This window comes from Triturus cristatus, chromosome 10 (genome assembly GCF_964204655.1).
Source record: "Triturus cristatus chromosome 10, aTriCri1.1, whole genome shotgun sequence".
NCBI classification, from domain to species: domain Eukaryota; kingdom Metazoa; phylum Chordata; class Amphibia; order Caudata; family Salamandridae; genus Triturus; species Triturus cristatus.
The window spans coordinates 649,831,388-649,842,715 of record NC_140593.1 but is presented as its reverse complement, the minus strand read 5'-3'; positions in this window follow the sequence as shown (position 1 = coordinate 649,842,715).

Genomic DNA, 11,328 nt, shown 5'->3' with positions numbered 1-11,328 from the left:
GCTTTCAGGTTCCTTCCATCCTCAATCCAGGCTTGGATCTCTTCGGACACTTCTCCTCTTCACGGCAGCAGCACTTCTTTGCCAGCTTCCATTGAAAACAGCGACAAGACCCGACACCATTTGACACCTATGCACCCGGCTTCCCTGGGTGAGGTAACTCAAGTACTGCAGTGCTCCCAGGGGTGTTGGCCCTAGACACCTCTAAGTCCAAAAGGATTTGCTTGTAGTCGTCCTCAAAGTGTCCTTAAACTCTTAATTTCCAACTGCGACTTTCCCCATAGAAGTTAACAGCGATTCGCGGCTGTGTTCTCACACTGCACTCATCACCCCGTGGGTCCCCTGTGTCACTGCCTTGGGTGGTTCCTTGTGGTCCAAGCACTTCTACAGGCTCTAGGCCTTGTGTCTAGCTCAGTCGTGGTTCTTATACCACTTTATTGGTATATGGTTTGGTACACCCCTAGGGCCCAAACGTGTATTTGTGCTTTTACTGTTGAATACAGACTTGTAACTTAAGTACTTCGAACTCCAGCCTCATAAAGAGACTAGAGGGGTGTGTTTTATCTTAAATACATATATTTAAAATATATACCTGGTGTGGTTGTCCTTTCATTTGGTCATTCAAGAGATTATAGACTGGTAAAACAAGCTGCTTTACATTCCTTCAGGACTTAGCCTGAAGGCTGCTCTCCATAGCTACCACTAGGATAGCTTTCAATAAAGGTTGTCTTTAGCCTATCACCATAAGGGGTTGTTTGGACTGATACAAGGTGCCCACTATAACTAGTGGACAGCATATATCAGGCCAACTTCTCACAGAAAGGGATTCTCCCACTTTTTTGGACAATTGAGAATCTAGAAAATGAACCCAATAATAAAGAATTTGTGACCTTTGGGACTTAAACCCCTCATTTATCCTAAAACACTTTTGGGTTGGGGTGCCAGGTTGGACAACCATCCGGTTCACAGCTTTTGGTCTTAAGGAGGCTGAGAAGTCCTCCAATTGGAGAGAACTGAAAGCAGTTAATTTGGCCCTTCTGAAATTCGATCTTCTGATTTCTGAGAAAGTGGTGGCAGTCTCCACGTAAAAAAGGCTTACATCAACAAACAGGAGGGAACCTGGTCCTGGGCATCGAACATGATCACTCTGGACATTTTCAATTGGGCTCAGATTTCATTGGTGTTTCTCACAGCTGTTGACATCCGGGGGTGTCCAATGTGAGGGTAGGTGTTCTCAGCAGGGAAATTCCTTTCTCCCTGAATTGATCCCTTCATTCACCCCTGTTCGACTTACTTGTTCTCCGTTGGGGACGGCCAGTGTTGCATCTTTGCCTCTCTGGGGAGCGACAAGCTTTAGAGATTTTGTGCAAGAGGTAAGTGTCCTCGGGCATGGGCACTAGTTGGTCTGCACGTCCTGGCCCTGATGTCTGATATATGGATTTCCTCCTTTTCCATTGATCAGATCTTTCATGGTGAAGTTAACTACCTCAACTAACTCTATCCAAAGTCGATGGATTAAGTCCTTAATTTCCAAAGCATATGGCGCTTAAGCTGAAGTCCCACCTCCAGGTATTCAGAGAATGTCCACATAGAGCATGGCTACTACAATGGCTGAATTACAGGGCTCCCCGATTCTGGAAATGTATAGGGCAGCTACATGGGCTTCTCCCTTAACCTTTGTGAAACATTAAAGGATTGCGGAGTTTGATGTCATTTAGTGTACTTGGTAATAAGTGCTTTACCCCATGAAGTAACAGCAGTTATTGTATTTATGGTTAAACTGGATTACCTTTGTGCTTGTAACTCAGTTGTCCTGTTTCTCCTGCTTGTTATGTCTCAATCGTTCTGAATTCAAGTGAAGGAGGGACATGAATGCTTCAATTATTTACCGGTAATTGCATTACTTCTCATCCTATTCCCTCGTTTTAATTCAGAGTCCCTTCCAGTATGGAACATCTGAGTTGTTTCTTTCTGCTGAACTGATTTACATACAGGTGGAGGCTGTGGAGGGAGGGGGTTTTATTGGATCAAAGTTATTGGTGTCTGGTGTTGGCAGGAGAGCTCATTCGTTCTGAATTAAAGCGAAGGAGTAGGAGTAGGCGTAATGAGTGCAAGTGCAAGGATGAAACCAGGAAGACACAGACACTAGCTGAGGAAGTCCATGCTCTAACAAAAGAAGTAGAGAATCCTAAAACCATAGTAAATTCCCTGAAGAAGCAATTGGATGCCGCTTCTGTAGCACACCCCACTGATTTACACACAGGAGACACAGGACCACCAGCATGAATTATTAAATCGCTAATAGAGCAGAAGGTAGTAGTTAATCAGAAATCTAAACGAGAGAAACACATTCCTTCATATAAAAAGTATCCAGAGGGATCAGGAGGGGAGCAACTGTCCCACCGATACAGGGAGAGGGAGAATAGGGCAAGTCATATATATAACAACACAAATCAGACAATTCACCCAGACAGAGTACACGTTTTGTCACCATAGTTTAAAGACTGGCCACATAGAACTCAGAGAGGTGCCCTTTGGACATCACATGACTGCCAAACACGCTGGCCTGTATTGAGAACACAGCGAGAGGGCGATTATATATCCGAACCAATGTATAAGGATGGGTTACAAAAGAGAGAAGAGAGTCGGAGAATACATCTAACCAATGTACCCAATATTGCAGTAGGAGCTAGGGAAGACGAAGATTCGCTAAAAAATAAAGTCATCCACTGGATTAGGCACAAGCGACAATGCTCGTTGGTCGTGCGCTCAGATATAGAAAGAGCTGAGCGCCTGAAAGGGGGAGACGGGAGTTTGGATACTATCAAGTTGCTTGTTGCTTGAAGAGAAATAGTACAGGGATTCATTGCGATGGACCTGAGAACAAGTAGGACAAGTGGGGTAGTCCAACTTTTTAAACTGTACGACCTTACGGATACCCCAGTATCACGAACAAGGTGTAGACCCTCCTTTGCTAATGAAGAGTTGCATGGCCAGTTAATGTCAGATTTCGAACGAGTGGCTTGACTGAGCACAGGAGAAAAGCCAAACCTGAAGCTAGATAAGAAAACAGATCAGGAAGGGAACAATAGGGACAGCAAGATTCCAACTGAGGAAGATGCATGGGGACACAACACAAAATATAACAAATGACGAAAAAAATGAAATTAAAGGAATAGAATTGAATTCAGAAGAACCATTTTAAACTCAGAAAGTATTGGCAAAGGGATCCTGGAATGTTGCAGGTCTAAAACAAAAACTTGAGGATCCAGATTGGCATAACTACATAGAGAAATTCGATCTTTGCCTCTTCCAGAAGACATGGCTATTAACCCCACCATACAAGTTGGGATATAAAACATATTATAAGAATGCTGTTCCATCACAGAGAGGAAGGGGGCTCGTAATATGGGCCAAAATAACCCTGGCAATGAGAATTAGCATCTACACTATAGATTCACCCGATTTACAGGCTATATATCTAGACACGAACACCAATAACAAAGCAAATTTGTACTTATTTAATGTCTACAACAGACCAGCCAGGCAAAATCAAAACTCTGAGACTATTGACTTATTAGGTAGCTCCCTGGATTGTGTAAATCCACATTATACCGCTACTGTATTTGGTGATTTCAACTGCACATACGAACCGCTGAATGTTTTAGAAAGTCTAACTGAGGAAGAGGACATGGCTAGGGGGCTGCCACCTAGAGGCTGGACCACCAAAACCATGTACCAATGCTGCACTACAGATAATGCAGCTTACTATAGAACACCATCTAATGGCATGCAATGGAAGGGTGACAAATAATGGGAATGATTATCTTTCCTTACATACATTCAAACGAGGTAGCTCACAATTTAGAATAGATTACATCATGCATAGTATGCATAGTTGGAGTAGGATCTTGAAGTTCAAGATAGACGTAAGAGAGGATAGTTAACATCGCCCTCTTTGTCTAGAAGTAACAGGTTATATAATAAGGGATGAGTTACCAAATACATGCCTACCTAAAACACAGCCCTTAATAGGGAACATCTGTAGAGCCATTAAATGGCCTCGGATCACGGACAGCTTAGAGATAATGACTAATATTTACAAGACATTTGCTGGGGTAGTAGGCCCATATGTAGGAACAAATGGAACCTCAGCAATCACAATACATAAACTCTTGGTTCCAAGGTTAGAGCCCTTGCTCACAGGAGATGTTGGAATGAAACTTAAGCATAATTGCAAGACGAACACAAAGATCAATCCTTGGTATACCTCGGACTGCAGGAAAGCTAAAAAATGCCTACTTGAAAGTCTAAAACAGCGAACCACAGATTCAATAAGGAGCACTAGGGATAGCTATAGGAAAACACTGGTTACTGCAAATAGTTGGGTAGATCTCCTCCAGGCTGCAAAATCCAACACAACAGAAGTATGGAAAATAATCGCGCTCGTGAGTAAGGATCAAGTGGCGCCTACAGAGCACTACTTGGACTCTACTGCCTGGACTGAGCACTTTACTAATCTATATTCAGGTTTCCGGTCTTCCACCTTTGAATACAATGGACTTGCAAATGGCGTTGGAGATGGGATTATTTTTACCCTAAAAGAAACCGCACATGCGATGGATATTATTAAGCAGGAAAAAAAAGCTCCAGGATTAGACAGATTACCTGGAGATCGATTTAAACATGATAAAAAGGTATGGGTCCCATATGTTAATCTGATTAGTAATACAATAGCCTCAGGTGCCCCAATACCGACTGCATAGAGAGGGGCAGAAATTGTTCCTATCCATAAAAAAGGTAGTAAACAGAAACCTGAGAACTATAGACCAATTAACCTCATAGACGTACCGCAAAAAATGTATGCAAGACAGCTTTTAAATAGGCTCAATGAATGGATAGACACTAACAACATACTGTCCCCATACAAGGCAGGATTTAGAGCTCGCACAAGTACGGTAGGTCAAGTTTTTAGACTTTTATGTTTTATCTGGAAATATACCGAGGTAAAGGGAGGCCAAATGTACATAGCATTTGTCAATGTAAGGGCGGCCTTCGACCTAGTACCCTGATGCCAATTGTGGAATTCATCGGCAAAGCAAAAAGTGCCTGCAAATGTGCTAAAGCAGATGGTAAGGCTACATTGAGACAACTACGCAAGAGTTCGCTGGGGCATGAATGGCGAGTTCACTGAAACAATTCCAATAGATAGAGGAGTGAGACAGGGATGTGTGTTTGCACCCACCCTGTTCTCGCTCTATATTAATGATTTGGTCGATTATTTAAAAGAACCCAAAAACGACCCTCCACAGCCTTACTATTAGCAGATGACACTATTTTGATCTCGCAGACACCGAAGGGCTTGCAAAATTTAGTGGACAATTTTAATAAGTACTGTAAAGAAAAAGGCTTAGAAATAAACATTGGGAAAACTAAGTATATGGCTATAATTCCCCACAAGGACTTTAGAAATAATCTCAGGTTGAACAATCATAAATTAGAGCATGTCCCAAATTTTACCTATTTAGGCATATTACTTGACACCAAGCTAACATGGAAACTGCAGGTAAACCACTCAGCATTGGAGCTCACACAGGGGTCAGGGGTAATCCTTAAAAAGTACAGTCTATCCTCAAGCAAACCTCTGACATCAGCCCTAGACGTCTATAAATCTAAAGCGCAGACAGCAGCTCTGTATGGATCAGAACTCTGGGGTACTGGTGACATTAATCAAATGACAAATGGGAAAAATAAGTTTGTGAGGATGCTATTGGGGTTACCTCTGGCAACACAACTCACCCCAATGTTTCAGGACTTGAACATGAAACGTATAGGGCAAATTGCAATACTGCGGCCGTCGCTTTATTCGATTCGACTCTGGATAACACCAGAATTAGTGGTGTATAGATTTGTCAAGAAATGGTTCATAGAACTAGGCCTTTGTTCATACTGGACTGAGCCACACAAGTTACTACCAAGTTGTAAAAATATACTAAAAACAACATATTGGGCACATACTATGAATACACTTCAATGTGAACCTAATCTGGGTAGATTAACAACACAATTCCTTAATGTTAAACCCACCCCATGCTTTGAAGAATTTCTTGACAACATACAACCTCGTTTGGTGAGAATCCTGTATCTGAAACTGAGATACGACACTCCAGATTTAAAGCTACACTGCAAATTGGGGAACACAGGGAGAGTGAATTTGCACGCTATGCACTTTAGGTCTTATTGAAAATACTGCACACATCCTCTTCTTTTGCGCAGCATACGCCAGGGCAAGGAGAAAATGGATTCACCCGTTGTGCAATAAGCTGGGATTCAGGAAGCACCAAGATGCACTAAGGGTGCTGAAATATAACATAGTAACGTATGTAATATTTGCTACATTGAAATACCTGCTTGCAGTAGGGATCATACGAAACAAGATGGGGCTAAAGCTGTGATGTTGCAATGATTAATGCGTTCCTCCGTTTGAAATTTGCACTTTGAAATATATTAACTCTACTTGTAATTATTTTCTATTGTATTATACGTAGTTTTAACTGATTTTATATATATATATATATATACACACGTGATAGGTGGTTACACTGGAAAATCCAATGAACAATACATAACACCCTTATCCTGAATTTTGCACTGAGATTGATGACAATTTTAATGAGATTATTGTATATATCACTCAATGAATTTCTAGAATATAGCGATTGTAAATATATCTATTTTACCGAGCTTGAATACTCGGGGTAGAAATCCTAATTGTAATACCTAAACATGTCTACAGTACAGTTGAACATGGACAGTTGCATATCTTGTTTTTATTGTGAAACTTGTATGGCCTTTGGCCAAAATAAAGTATTTATCAGAATTAGGAGTCTGGCTTTGTTCCAATTTACTCTCATTCCCCAGTGTACTGCAGATCCATTCAGTGTTATTTTTACCCAAAAGCAGACTATAGGATTGCCGATATATATTGGGAATTCATTTATATATAGGGATACTTTACCTAATAAAGTTTCTGAGCATTTAGGGAGCGCTAGGGGGCGCCGGACCGACATGGCCGCCTAACGGAGCGGCTCCGAGCGCCCGGCCCCGTCTTCTCCTGCATGGTCCGCTCCTAGCTGCCCTGGCCGGGAGGCGACGAGCGCATCGGGACACAGAACGGTCCCGCATCCTGGGGGTGAAGTTTGAAGAGCTCTGGTCCTCCCCGGGTGCCGCCAGCCGTGTTTGAAGCGGGCCCGGGGTGCGGACGTGGAGCGCCAGGAGCGGAGCCCGGCGGCGAAGACTACTGGAGCCCGCGGCGCCCACGAGGTATCCGGGCCCCGGGTCTCCGGTGGCACAGAGGGGGCAACTTGATCGCGGCGATCACGGGGGCCCTTCCCCCCCCCCCCAGTGCCCGCCTATATTCGACAGACCCTGCTTGCTGGTGGGGGAGTGGAGCTGCTTCCGAGGGACGGCTTGGCGCCAGGTGGAGGCCGATGAGTGTGGCGACGTCGGCGCGGCCAGCGGAGCCATAGAGGCGGCGCGGGAGATCCGGTGGTGGTCCAGGGGGGGAACCGGCGATCCCTCGGCTACCTTCCCCCCCTCCCCCCCCCCTCAATTGCTGCAGCCCCTCCGGGGGCGCCCGCCTTGACCCGCGAAGAGGCGCTGTGGGGCCTGAGGCTGTCCCCGGGTATCGGGCCGCGGCCGGCGGTCGAGAGGCCTGGCTTCCTCTTCTCTCCCCCTTCCGTCCTCGCCCCAGGGGGCCGCCCTGCAGCGTTTGTTCACCAGTGAGGTGTGAGGGGATTCGGGGCTCGCAGGTGGCGGCGGCATCGGCTGAGAGCAGAGAGAGGTGGCGGCGTACCGCCCTGGACCCTGACGGGCTGTGGAACGGCGGCGGTCCCTGGGGAGGGCTCGGCTGTCATATCGGGCAGCGCCCCGGGAGGCGATTTGCGGGGCTTGTGACTGCAGACTGCCCGGGTGAGTGGAAGCCCTGACTACATGTTCCTCCTCCTACAGCCCGGATCCCCGGTCCTCCTGGGCTTGCCGTGATCCTCTGCGGAGCCCAACGGTGGGTGCGACTGTCCCCCACGGACTGAGGTGAGGCCATCATGGGCAAGGACAGGGCCTCCAGACCGGCACCTGCGGCCACCCAAACCAGGATCGATCAATTTACGACCTCTGAGAGGGGAACTGGTCCGACCGGGGAGGCGGCATCGGCCCCCGTCACGGATCTGGTGGCCATCTTGCAGGCCATTAATGCATCCCGCTCCTCCCTGGAGGCCATGGTAGGTGAGGTCAAGGTGGATGTTGCCCTTCTCCGACAGGACTTGCGCAATGCTACTGCCCGTATCTCTGAGGCCGAATCACGAATCTCGACAGCGGAGGATGACATCCGTCAGCTGCAGGATCAAGTACGGGAGCTCACCACCCATTCTAAGGAGCTGCACCGCTGGGCTGAGGATGCGGAAAACCGGGCGCGACGCAGTAACCTCCGCTTGGTGGGGTTTCCGGAGGGGGCTGAGTCGGGCCGGGCTGACGACTTTGTGGAGCGCTGGTTCCGTACCTGGATGCCAACGGACAGCCTATCGGCCTGGTATGTTGTTGAGAGGGCCCACCGCTCCTTGGCCCCGAGGCCTCCGGGGGCACCCCCCCGCCCCTTCATTCTTAAGATCCTTAACTTCAGAGACAGGGATGCCATTCTCCGTGAGGCCAGGCGTGCTGAAACTCTCACTTATCAGAATCATAATATCATGATCTTCCCGGACTACACTCGGGAGGTTCAAGAGCAGCGGCGATCCTACACGGAGGTGAAACAGAAGATGCGGTCCCTGGGCCTTCAGTACCAGCTGCAGTTCCCGGCCCGCCTCCGGGTCATATTTCAACACAAAGCCCTCTTCTTTGAGATGCCTCGGGCCGCTTGGACTTGGTTGACTGAGGAACATCCGCTGCTTCGACCTGGGCAGGGCTCACCGACGAGGAGCCGCAGGGGACCGACTGCGTCCGGGCCGTCCAGGACCCGTCGTAGGAGGCGCACCGTGCCCCGGGGACGCACCGAGGGGGAGGTGGTGGTCACACGTTCCATGGGACGGCCGCGTCGGGCCTCTGGAGCCTCCCCTGCCTCTTCTGTCGCCCCTGCCAGCCCTGTTGCCGCTGATTGCCGGGCCGGGTCCCCGGTGCGGTCGGGCTCTGCGGCCCCGCCCGTTGCACAAATGGACACCTCGGACCTCTCCTGCAGTCCAATTATTTGACTCTCTCTTGATGAAGGTGGTTTACTTGATTGCCGGGGGACTGGGGGTGGTCTACCGGGCCGCCAGTGTTAGTGTTTGGACTTCCGTGCTCCATTTCAGAGATAGCTCTCGGCCAGGGCGGGGGATTTGGTCATTATCCGGTTGATTGGGGGTCCACCAGGTGCTCAAGCCCGAGCGTTTTAGCTTGGTCGTTGTTCTTCACAGTTAGGGCGACATATGCTTCCATTCTCGAAGTATAGGGTGGGGGGTGGGGGGTTGGGGTGGTTTTGGGGTTGTTTCTTTCTCCTAGGGAGGATTCTGTTGGCTAGAGAGATCCTCCTCAGGGTTACAGTTCTACGGCATCATTGCGTTCCTGACCTTCCCACTGGCCTGCGAGCCCATGCTCTCTCCCCTTGGGGAGCCCCTGTGCCTGCGTCCCCCCTGGTCTCGTTGCTGGGCTCGCGCTCCAGGGACACCCCCCTTCTGCGTACATTAGATGCTCCGGCCTGGGGTGATGGCTGATACTAACATTCCTAGGGCCGCCATGCGTATTTTGTCATGGAATGTCAACGGTCTTCTGGATCGTTTCAAGCGCATGGCAGTCCTTAAATACGCGCAGCGTCTGGGGTTCGATGTCCTTCTTTTGCAGGAGACCCATCTTCTTGGCAACAACTGTTCCTTTCTTGCTCGTTACGGGTACTATAGGGTGTGGCACTCGGGCTTCGTTAGGGGTTCCCGGGGAGTGGCTATCTTGCTTCGGCGGACTTTTCCCTTCGTTCTTGCCCAGGTGCATTTCGACTCCCAGGGTACGGCGGTTGCGGTTTGTGGTACTCTTGAGGGGCGTCCCCTAACCCTCGTCTCCCTGTATGCGGCACCGTCCCAGTTGCAGCCCGTCCTCTCATATACTGCAAACTTACTTCCAACACTCCCGGCGGGCGCGCTTGTCTTGGGGGGGATTTCAACGCGGTATATACACCTAGCATGGATGCGACGGGCCCGGTCTCCCTTGCCAGCGCTACCCGCTCGAAGCTGTTATCGGGCTGAACCGAGGCCCAGGGTCTGTGTGATGTGTGGAGGGTCTGGCACCCGCAGGCCCGCCAGTACACCCACACCTCTGCGGCGCACCATTCGCACGCCCGGATTGATTTAATGTTTGTCCCCTCCACTGAATGCGCGGGGGTACAGGATGCCTGCATTCTTCCCAGGGGCCTCTCGGACCACTCTCCGCTGCTTCTGGCCCTCGGCCCGCCCCCCTTCTCCGCCCGCCCTGTGTGGCGCCTGAACGCTTGGTTTCTTCAGGATAAGGACTTCCGGAAGTTGGTGGGAACTGAGATTTCTAACTATTACCACCATAATGTGGGATCAGTCTCTTCCGCGGCCGTCCTCTGGAGGCTGGGAAGGCGACTATTAGGGGAGCGGCTAAAAGTCTTGTACAGCAGCAGCGCCGGAAACATCTCCAGCGTCTTACAGAGTGTGAAGCGCAGGCCCTGGAGCTTGAGCGCGACCCGGAGCTTTTGGGTGACGTCGGTCGGGCGCGCCAACTGGCCTTTCTACGGGATGAAATTCACCTGCACTCCATGGAGGCGGCGAAAACTTTATGGCGCTCCTCGGTGGCGCGGGTGTACAGATGGGGGGACAAGAACGGTGCTCTTCTCCACCGGCTGGCCACGTACCCCCGGTCCAGCAGGATTATCCCCGCTATTGTGGGCCCTACCGGTGAGACTCACACGGCCTCCGTGGCGGTGGCTCAATCCTTTGCCGATTATTACTCCATGCTGTAACGTGCTCGGGAGCCCGGGATCCCCCTTAAGGAGTTGTTGGGAGCTGGTGGTGCGGAGCTGCAGTGCTTGGGGCGTGAGGCTAGGGAGTCCCTTGACTCGCCCGTTACTTTACAAGAAATTGATGACGCCATCAGCCACCTGGCCCCTGAGAAAACCCCGGGCCCGGACGGCTTCCCACAGGAGTACTATGCCCACTACTGTGAAACCCTCGCTCCGCAGCTTTTGGACCTTTATGCAGAGGTGATAGAGAAGGGTTCGTTCCCACTGGAGACGGACACGGCTACGATAGTCGTTCTCCCTAAGACGCAGCCTCCGTCGCAGTCCTGCTC